This window comes from Myiozetetes cayanensis, unplaced genomic scaffold, assembly GCF_022539395.1.
Source record: "Myiozetetes cayanensis isolate MyiCay16 unplaced genomic scaffold, myiCay2020 scf2-11, whole genome shotgun sequence".
Lineage (NCBI taxonomy): Eukaryota > Metazoa > Chordata > Aves > Passeriformes > Tyrannidae > Myiozetetes > Myiozetetes cayanensis.
Window position 1 is genome coordinate 28,899,186 of NW_026087411.1, and position 9,935 is coordinate 28,909,120.

The window sequence follows — 9,935 nt, forward strand, 5'->3', positions numbered from 1 at the left end:
ACAGGCAATTTGGAAAGGTATGGAAAAAAAACAGAACTGAAAAATTCTTTACAGTGTGGGTGGTGAGGCACTGAAACAGGTTGCCCAGGGAAGCTGTGGATGCCCCATCCCTGGAAGTGTTCAAAGTCAGGTTGGGTGAGTTCTGTGTAACCTGGTCTCATGGAAAGCATCCCTGCTGTTTGCAGAGGGGTTGCAACAAAATGATCTTTAAGGTCCATTTCAACCTAAAACTTTATGTGATTCTATGAAATAGAACTGTGTGCTCATTCATATGTAGGTATATAAATACCTGTATACACACATCTATATAATAATTCTGCCAGACTTCAGGGAATGACTGTTAAAGTATTTCCATGGAATTTTCACTTTTCTCACCGAAGAAAAGTAAAATGGTTCAGGTCACAAAAGGGGACAGTGTCCTAGCTGAGAGGTTGAATGTGAACACATTGCACTAACAGCTGTTGGTCTCTAGTGCTGATCACACTAATCCTTCCTCACTAAATATCAGGGACTGTATGACACTTCATTCCCACCCCCAGTGGATGCCTCTTTTTAAATGAGACAAGAACTTTAGACACTGCCCCTTTAGGTATGTTTTCCTTCTTCATTTCTGTGATGAGTGGGCACCTAAAAAGTTTCAGGGATTAGGATGCATGATTTTGCTGCAAGACCAGTGTGAATCAGATCAATATGAGACAGAAAAATGAGAATACAGCAAGATAGAGTGGGAGAAGTGAGCTTCTCCGACTCGTGGGTGCAGCATGGCACTATGCATAGGTATCCTCATCTTCACATCTCATACATCCAAGTTACCACATCATCAGATACCTGCAGTTGGTAGCAGTTCTGTTGGGCTTCTCACCTCAGCTCCCTCCAGTATTCAAGATGTTGATGGGAGGGAATAGAAAATCCCTCTATATTCAACTAAAATGTAATGACTTAAGAATCAGGGATGCCTTTTAGGATAGCTGCTCCCTAATAGCTCTTCTGCTAATCAGCCATGAAGCACCAATCCAGGTTACACTCTTTTCAGCTTTAGAGAGCATTTTACAGAGGTGTGAGTAACAATATGATTGTGTATCAGGCTTGGTTTACATGAGGCTTTCCCATGATTTTCTGCCCTTCCACACTGTGGAGAAAAAGAGTGAAATTAAACTCAATAGCAATAAATGTATTGCATCGGTGTTGGATCTCTAATTTCATCCTCACCTGGTGCATTGGAGTTTGAATATTTAATTACTGAGTTTATTCTTTTCTCAGATACACCTTTTAACATGATATTCTGCTCTTCATTCTGTATGCCATGTGGGAAATGTGTATACACTCATACATATATATTGCTAATGTATTCTTTTAAGTGGACGCTTCTGAAGCAAGAGGGATTTATGTATTAAATACCAAAGAATTGCACTCCCTGCTTTGATCTCCGAATCAAGTGAAACACAGCAGATTTGCACAACACAATCACTTGCAAATTACCTCCCAGGGCTTCAGTGGAGATTGAATCCTAGAGTAGAGAAAGGTAGATTTGCCAAGTCTCCAGGAATTTGAATATGTTTTCTTGTTAACACATTAGGCACAAACTCCCTTTGCCATTGCTGGGTCAGCAGTTGAACACAGTGATATTTGGGTTACCCAAAGGGAGGGGAATCTGGTAGAGGGGATAGAAGATGCAGTTAGTTTTCCTGCTACAGTCTACAGCATCATAAGAGTAGTTATCTCATGGAGAAAAGAGAACAAACACAGTATGATGGCCCATGTTCAGCACTGCAGTATGCCAGTGATACAGGATATACATTTACAGCTTGTATTTTAAAGCAGCATTTATGCAGAAATATCAAGATTTATTTGTCCAGAGTATCAAAAAACCCTTAATACCTAGAAAAATGTCCCCTGTCTTTTTGGATAATGACTTTTTGGATAATATTGTGTCATATTTGTGGTCCCACAGTACTGAATCCAGTCTGTTTAGACCTATCTGAAAAGCTGGACCTGGTGCATGAATCAAGAACAGTTCATTCTTAATAGGGGGGGACTCTCTGGTCAAACCTTGTTAGTGTTTTTTTCAATTCTGCATTATGTTCATATTCTTGTTAGAACAGAGTGAGCCTACAAAAATATATAGGCCACCTGATAATAAATAATAAGATTTAGAAAAGCAACTAGATTATTGAGTCTGATTGCTTTTCAAATCTCCAAATCCAGGAGGTGACCCAGGAAGTATTTACTTAACACTTAAGACATCTCATTGTCATGTGTATCTGCCTCCTGGTCTCATTTAACATGTCCTCAATGCTACATGAATAGGAGACTTAAAACACTGTCTTGCATCCTTAGTCTTTGACCACTGTTAGCATTTCTGTTCTGTTGGACCAAGGGATTTTTTTACCCTCCAAGACACAGATCATACACATACTTAATTTTTTTTTAATAGGTGACCTTACATTGAACAATCCATGTCCAAAATCACAAACTAGCCTGATTTCAGGTTCAAATCTTATCTCTTTGAGCATGATCACCCCATGATCTTCAAGCACTGACAGGTGACATGCAAAACCAAGCTTAGAATCATATGTAGAGAAGAAAAAAAAAGAAAGAAAAAAAAGAAAAAGAGAGACTGCTTTAATTACTGTGAACAGACATTGAGCTTGAAATTCTTAGTATATTTTAATTCTATGAGCTATTCAGATACTGGATTGATTGGAATAGAGTAAGTACCTGGTCTGAATCCATAACATTGTTAGGTCTGATTTCTAGCTGAATTTTTTTTTTTTTCAGTAAAAAGGTTATATGTTTCATTTAGATAAATAATGATAGGATATTCAACTATTCTTGCTTGCATGAAAATTCTAAGAACAGTCACTCTGTATGCTTCAGGGCAAAAAATGGACCCAATGTCAGTGATTTTTATCATGACACTGTTATATTTGGTGTCTTTCATAAAGGTCCTATACTTACATTATTCTGACAGATTGTCAGCTTCCATTAAAAAAAAAAGTTTATAGCCTTCCTGACTGTGGCAAAAAACTTCCTGACTAAATTTGAAAACCAGAAGGTAATTCAAATGCCAAATTTATTATTCTAGCACAATAATATCTTGTGATTGTGTTGGAGTGAGTCTTGCTCATGACTATAGAAAACTTAAGGCCATTCATCCAGTTTGTCAGACTGGGTCTGAAGGAAACAAAATCCTTTCTCCCTTCAGAATAAAGCCCACTTTATGTGCACCCCACTGACTTTGTCTTTTACAGTATCTGGCAGAGCCAGCTGCCAGCTCTAGGAGACTGAAACTATAGATTTCAAGAGACCCACTAGAGCAGTCATTCCTTCTCAGGGCCTGCTAGGGAAACCCATCACCAGCTCTTCCAAGGGTGTGCTTAATCCAATCCTACAGGAGGAAAAAGCAAGTTAACGCCTCGCTTCTCACTGTCAATTCAAGGTCACCTCTCAGATGAGCATCACACTTTGCACCTGCAGCTCCTTGCTTCACTGCGTGCTCCAGCCCCCGTGCACGCTAATCCATTAACTGGATAGCAGCCCTCCTCCACATCCTGCAGGTCATGGGATTTTAAGGTAGAAAATAAGGTTTAAGATTAACTAACCTCCTCCAGATGATTACAAACAACAAGATGAGGCAGGATTTTGAAAAGATGCTGTGGACTCCTGCAAGCAGGGGACACAGCAGGGGACCCTCCTGCCCTTCCAGTTGCATGGGTGGGTGAAGACTGCCAAGCCAAGGGGGAGCAGGCACTGGCACTGGCAAGGCGATGGTCAGGCTTGTACTGCAAGTGGCCACATGCACAGCTCTCTGAGCCATCTGCTCTGAATTAGACTGGATTAAAAACACAGCATAGGCAAATCCCTTCTTGCTGTTTGTGTGACATAGATTTACCCCATGTGAAATATGGCTTAGAGGAAAGGACTGCCTCTCTCACCTGCTAGGGAGAGGCAGTGAACAAGAGGAGCTTCTACAGTCATGTAAAATAAACACCTTCCCTAAATAAGAGGTGGCACTTTGGCAGGCATTCTTTGTTTTGATAGTCCCAGCACAAAGTGAAAAAAAAAAAAAATGAGGACAAGTACCAAAAGCTCCATGCAAGATTCTCTGTGGGCAAGAAAAGACACAGGCAGACAAAGCAGTCAGTATGAATAGCAGTGGATTTATAATCATTTTATAGAGAGATAGGGAACATCAGAGGACTGGACAAATCTGAGGCAATATGTCCTTAAGCACCATTCCCATCATATCTCTAAAGAAGACAAATATCCATTTTGTTCCTGGCTTTCCTAGGTGGTTGTCTTGGCATGGGAGCAACAAAACCAAAAAAAAAGAAGAGCTGCAGAACAAGCCTGTTGTCAGGGTTTCAGGAGCCTATCCTTTTATCCAGTTCACCATTTTGCTTTGTTTCTGCATACATCTTGCTCTCTGAGAGACTGTCATGACCCCAGTTGTCACGACCCACCATGGCTGCCCAGCACTCAAGTTTGTGAGGTAGTAATTATGCTTACTTACAATTTCTACACCTATACAATGGCCCTTGGACCGGATTAAACTTTGCTTGTTTCTTTTCTAAACAGCGGCTGGCTCTGCCTTAAAGATGTCCACTTTTCCTTGTGAATGAAGCACGCTGGAAAACATAAGGGAACAATGAAGCAATATTTACAAAGGTGCTGGTCTCTGTGTTTAGTTTAGAGAAACTAAAAAAATACAGTTCCAAATGAAGTCAAGCCCTGTTCCTGCCTCCCTAAATGATATACAGACTAGAGTGTTCTTTTCGACATTACTTGCACTCACAGTTCAATTCTTTTAAATTAAAGCTCTCCTTGCCTTTACAATATTTGGAAGCAAAGAAGAGGGAACGGTGAACCCAGTGCCATGCAAGAGACTGAAGCAAAGTTGGAACAAATGCAAATAGAAAGAGAGAACAAAAATCCTACAGATAAAGGCAGAGACTAAAGATTCAGAAAATGTCATAAGAAGAAGAAAAAATGCTTTTTCTTTCCAGATTCTTAGCAAAAATAGACCTTCATCAGAGAAGACACATCAGCATTATATCAGGAAGGTGGAAGAATTTACACAGTTTCAAGGAAATTTTGAGATATGATAGCAAACTCTTTTACAAGAGTGAAAAATAAAAGTAATTAGAACCAATGGAGTTATAATTATTCATTATATTGACTATGGCTGAAAAGGTTTTTTTCTTGTCAGAAATTACTGATTTATAAAATAAAAAATATTTATGTGAGTAGGCCATTCCTTCAGAGGTTTAGTTTACACAGTATTTCAGGAAAACATAGTAGAACTATCAAAAGAGAACAATACACCTACATTTCACAAATAAAAGGCATAGTTTTCCATTAAAAATATTTTTTTCTATTATGAAATGGACCAAAATACAATTCAACAATGAAAAATAAATTAAAGAACTACTTTCATTTGCATTGAAGTTTGAAATAAATGCTTTTTTTCAGTATTAAATTTTCACAGAACAAGAAATCTACTTCCTATGAAGTATTAGTAAAGACATCCATATGACTAATGAATCTTATTTGTTTCAATGTCATCATCTTTGACATAAAAAAATGTTATACTTCCAAAGCTCTAATTTTATATGTCCCTTAAGACTGTATCAGCCATATGACAGCTCTTGGCAGACAGTGTACTGAGGTATTTGATTATGCTGCAAAACTTAATCGAAACTATATATATTTAGCATATGTTTTGATTGGTCCACACATTGTTTGAACAGCTCTGTATATAATATAATTAAATTAGTAAAAGGATTTGCAGGCAAATTCTTTAAGTATGATACACAAGTTTTATGATTCTTGTGATGGTCATCGTCTTCTGCTTCACTTCTTAATGGGATCTAGTAGTGGTTGTACTACACAGGTTTTCCTGCACATTACTGCAATATAATTCAGCTACCTGTATTGTTTTATGAAATTTGGAGAAAATGCTGTTGTCAGATCCCAGCCAAATTCTTAGAATAATCCTGGAAAAGATGATCCAAATATTCCTGGATTCTATTCACACTTGGCCTCTTTACTACAAAGTTTTTGAGAAAATTTGCCATATTTTACAGAAAGCAGTGAACAATTTGCCTGCTGTGATATTTTAATTGCCAAATGACACCAAGATCATATGTTAAGTGGCATAATAAGGTCAAATAAGATTGCTTACAGAATACAGCAGACATCAGAAATGTCAACCTAGGCTTGCTGTGTCACCTGTGACAATTTTAAAAGCAGATACACAACAGGTCTGTTATTATGAGCTAAATAGAGCCCCCTTCACTGGTTTCACAATAACCTCTATCCAACAGGTCTATTGGTCTGGGTGAAGTCAACCCATATTGGATTTTTGTGGCAAGGTTTTGGTGGTGAGGGGGCTGCATGGCTGTCTTTTGTGAGAAGGTGCCAGAAGCTTCCACCATGTCTGACAGAGCCAATGCTCTGTCAGCATTGTTGGCTCCAAGACAGACCCACCACTGGCCAAGGCCGAGACCATCAGTGGCAGTGGCAGTGCCTATGGGATAACATACTTAAGAACGGGAAAAAAACCTGCAGAATTGATGACGGGTCCTCAATGCTCCTGGCAGGACCTATGGAGAGAAGAGCCCATGCTGAAACAGGTTTGCTGACAGAACTTGTGACCCTGTGAGGGACTCATGCTGAAGAAGCCTTGTCCTGAAGGACTTTACCCCACGGAAGAGATCATGCTGAAGCAGTTCATGAAGATATGTAGCCTATGGGAAGGACTCATGTTGGAAAAGTTTGTGGAGGACTGTCTCCCATGGGGGACACCATGTTGGAGCAAGGGAAGAGTGCGAGGAATCCTCCCATTGAGGAGAAAGCAGAGGTAGAGATAACCTGTGATGAACTGACCACAGCCCTCATTCCCTGTCCCCCTCTGCAACTGTAAGGGGAGGAGGGAAGGAAGAAAGTTAAGCCCAGGAAGAAGAGAGAGATGGGGGGAAGGTGTTTTATGATTTGGTTTTATTTTTCATTACCCTTCTCTGATTTAGTTGGTAATAAATTTTCCCCAAGTCAAGTCTGTTTTGCCTGTGACAGTAACTGGTGATTGATCTCTCCCTGCCCTTATTTCAGCCCATGAGCCTTTCATTTTTATTGTCTCTCCTTTGTCCAGTCGAGGAGGGGAGTGATAGAGCAGCTTTATTGGGCACCTGGTGTCCAACTGGGGGTCAATCCACCACAGGTCAGTGAGCAGCTCACTGAAGTTTATTTACAGTGGTAAAAAAAATTCCACACATGCAAGTCTTTCTGGCTGTTATACAGAAGGAAATTAAAGGGAAGATCAGTTTGTCTCTTCGATTTAGCTCTGTTTACCAATATTGGAAGTTTCTGTGGTACGCTGCTAATTCTGTTAACTGGCACTTCATAATTACATGTTCAGTCATCTGTTACTTAAGACAGATGATTGCCCTCATCAGCTCTTAATAAAATTAAGACACACCCTTCTGGAGGTCTTGCTTAATTACTAATCTCATGACATCTCTGTAATCTTTTTGATTCACTCCTCCTCTGTGTTCCTCTGATCTGGCTGTTCCTGCCAATGCTAACTGCTATGTGGCAAAACAGTACTATTGTCACTACCAATTACCCTGGCAGGAGCTTAGCCAAAGGCTGTTGTGGACCTAATGAGGTGTACCCAATCAGGAGAAAAGTGCGGCTCCATTTCAATCCCCTGGGTGACAACCACAATGTAAGAGCGATCAATTCTTGGTTAGGTTAAGAAGTGGAAACAAACTAATGTGCATGATTACCCTGTGTGATCTGCTGCACAGTCAGAGTGGGGAGGGAACTGGGTAGCCACGAGAAGCACAGGGAGATCCACGGACCGAGCCATGTAACACGTTCTGCTGCTGGGATAGCAGCATCTGTCTTTGCTGTTTATAGTTGCGTTTGCAGCAAACAAGAAGGGGAGTAAGGCTTGATTTTGCAGGAAAGAAAAGCGATCAACCTCCCACTGACTTCAGGGAGAACAGAAGCAAGTGTTTTGCAAGGACATGGTGCTGTTCTTTAGGTAAGGCTAGAGCAGGAGCACAGTCAAAAAAACAGACCGTAAAGAGGAGAGGAACACTTAGACTGAGATTAATTTTACCTACTTTTAGCCATCTAAAACTTTAGTGCCTAGCATATATTAGTCATTTACTCTCCCTCTGTAGAAGAGGCTGCTCAATCCTTTCTGCTCCACCAGCAGTATATAGGGGTATCTTTAACAGAATTAGGATGAAGGAGTCTTCCATAAACAGGTCATATAAACCCTCTGGACGGCCACCAGCAATCAAGATAGTGAAATCCTTTTGGACATGACCCAAAATCTGACTTCAGTTAACCAGCACAATATTCCTTCCATTGCCTTTAACTGGTTATATATTAGCCCATAATAGTGTAAGTCCATAGTATTAATACTCTCAGAGGACTCAGATGGACTATTTTATGCAAAAAAATGTTTAAACCTGAAGGTACTGTGGAAGTGCATGGGGGGAAGCAAGCAATGATGAGAGGAGAGTAAGAAACATCTTGCTTTTTTGGCTCTACACTACAGCTTTATTCTTTCCTGGCAATCTACCTATTGGCACTTGATGCTGTGACTGTACTGGTTTGTCCAATCCTTCTCTCAAGATGAAATTCACTCTGTGTCGGGAGAAAACAACAGGAATGACACAGAATCCACATAAGAAATAGATAGTGAGATGAAAACTCCAATTTTGGTCAAGTTTGGAAAAATTTGAGAAAGATATGTTTGACTTGTTCCAAGTAAGCCAACTTTGCAACAAATCACATTTTCTAAGTCAACCTTTACTGAATAGCACTGAATTTGAACAAGTGTTGCATGAAGGATATTGAGACAGGCTTAATGCAGAAAGTTTTATTAGTGGGGTCTGGAGGTGAAGACAAATACTCCAACTTCAAAGTTACTGAAGGCATTGAAAACAATGGAAATAGAGAGAGAGAGAGAGAGAGGTGTAAAAGATAAATGAAAGCTTCTCTCTGTGACGAGCTGGGAGTCATTGCCAGGCAAGCATTCCCATTGCAGTCTCCCTCATAACAGAAGTTATGATAGCGATCGTAGCCATCAACATCCTTGTTCCCCAGTACTTCATACCTTACATCAGGACATGCTCCAGATCCTATGAGCTGTTCCTATCCATGATGCTCTTCATGTTGACTCTAGCATGTTTATTTGGATGCAGGAGTTGCACACAGATTGGCACTAATTTTTTGTGCATGCATTTCACTGGATAATCCTGACCAGGTATATAGATGACCACTGCCTGCTTTGCTATGCTCTGAGTTTTGTGTTTCCCTAACAGAAACTGAAAGTCATAAGATGAGCTGTAGGAAGGTGGCAGGAAGGGCCATTCTCCATGGCAATTGCATCCTGTAACAACCATCTATATGACTGGTGTATGGGCTTGTGGGTATAAGGCCATGAGGGAAACCATGAGAATAACAAAACAAACCAAGGGAAAATATTGCCCTGGCAGCTCTGAAAAAGCCCTGCCACAGGAGCCCAGATGAATAGTTACAGTGAACTTTGTGCAAAGGTAGGTTGCATGGACAGCAAATGGGAAGTACTCAGCTTCACAATCATTGCAGAACCTAAGTCACTGTGCAAGAAGAAATTGTCCTTTGGCTGGAGATTTTTATATTCTAGAATTATTTTCCTTAAAGCTGGATCAAAAAAAACCAGACAAAACCCCACAATATCAAACACATGTGTTCCAAAATTCTGAAAAATGCAACAATCTGGCTTTCAGGGCTTCCACACATCCAATGTTTATATTTTCAATTAAACTAAATTGACAAAAGTGTCATATTGTCTTTCCCTCAAAATTAAATTCTAAGTGTATTTTTACAACACTTTCTATTAGTTTAAAGTAAAATGAAACCTGGAAAAATATTTA